Below are 1,111 nucleotides of genomic sequence, written 5' to 3'. Positions count from 1 at the left end.
TTGCAAAACAAAACGCACGTGTAAGTAATATATTTACCGTGTTTTATTATTTTGCACGAGTGCGGTAAGTCATAGCTGGGTGCTCACGATTCACGGGTCCAGCGTCGGCGTTGTGGCGCGGCAAGCGTGCACTGGTGCGGTTGAGAGGGAGGGGTGGAAACCGCGTTAAACTCGTCTCCGTAGTTGAGAGGGAGCGGCCAAAGCAATGTACAATCGTCTTTGTAGTGGAGCTGGGAGGGGCAAGGATAAGGGACGAAGACCGGGGTAACATGTCGGATGCGATCATACCAGCACTAAAGCACCGGATCCCATCAGAACTCCGAAGTTAAGCGTGCTTGGGTGAGAGTAGTACTAGGATGGGTGACCTCCTGGGAAGTCCTCGTGTTGCATTCCCTTTTTAATTTTTTTCGCGCTGCTTGCAAAACAAAACGCACGTGTAAGTAATATATTTACCGTGTTTTATTATTTTGCACGAGTGCGGTAAGTCATAGCTGGGTGCTCACGATTCACGGGTCCAGCGTCGGCGTTGTGGCGCGGCAAGCGTGCACTGGTGCGGTTGAGAGGGAGGGGTGGAAACCGCGTTAAACTCGTCTCCGTAGTTGAGAGGGAGCGGCCAAAGCAATGTACAATCGTCTTTGTAGTGGATCTGGGAGGGGCAAGGATAAGGGACGAAGACCGGGGTAACATGTCGGATGCGATCATACCAGCACTAAAACACCGGATCCCATCAGAACTCCGAAGTTAAGCGTGCTTGGGCGAGAGTAGTACTAGGATGGGTGACCTCCTGGGAAGTCCTCGTGTTGCATTCCCTTTTTAATTTTTTTCGCGCCGCTTGCAAAACAAAACGCACGTGTAAGTAATATATTTACCGTGTTTTATTATTTTGCACGAGTGCGGTAAGTCATAGCTGGGTGCTCACGATTCACGGGTCCAGCGTCGGCGTTGTGGCGCGGCAAGCGTGCACTGGTGCGGTTGAGAGGGAGGGGTGGAAACCGCGTTAAACTCGTCTCCGTAGTTGAGAGGGAGCGGCCAAAGCAATGTACAATCGTCTTTGTAGTGGAGCTGGGAGGGGCAAGGATAAGGGACGAAGACCGGGGTAACATGTCGGATG

At 51.9% G+C, this 1,111-nt stretch overlaps 2 non-coding genes across 2 annotated transcripts; both read left to right on the top strand.

The window, feature by feature from the left end:
- The first annotated feature begins 274 nt into the window (after nt 1-274).
- Nucleotides 275-393, top strand: LOC119342713. The gene has a single exon (XR_005165688.1). It is a non-coding gene; the product is annotated as a 5S ribosomal RNA (ribosomal RNA).
- Nucleotides 394-690: 297 nt separating this feature from the next.
- On the top strand, nt 691-809 carry LOC119342712. The gene has a single exon (XR_005165687.1). It is a non-coding gene; the product is annotated as a 5S ribosomal RNA (ribosomal RNA).
- The last annotated feature ends 302 nt before the right edge of the window (nt 810-1,111 follow it).

This window comes from Triticum dicoccoides, unplaced genomic scaffold (genome assembly GCF_002162155.2).
Source record: "Triticum dicoccoides isolate Atlit2015 ecotype Zavitan unplaced genomic scaffold, WEW_v2.0 scaffold102739, whole genome shotgun sequence".
NCBI classification, from domain to species: Eukaryota; Viridiplantae; Streptophyta; class Magnoliopsida; order Poales; family Poaceae; genus Triticum; species Triticum dicoccoides.
Note: the sequence above shows the minus strand (reverse complement) of the source record. Positions and strands in the feature narration are given on the sequence as shown.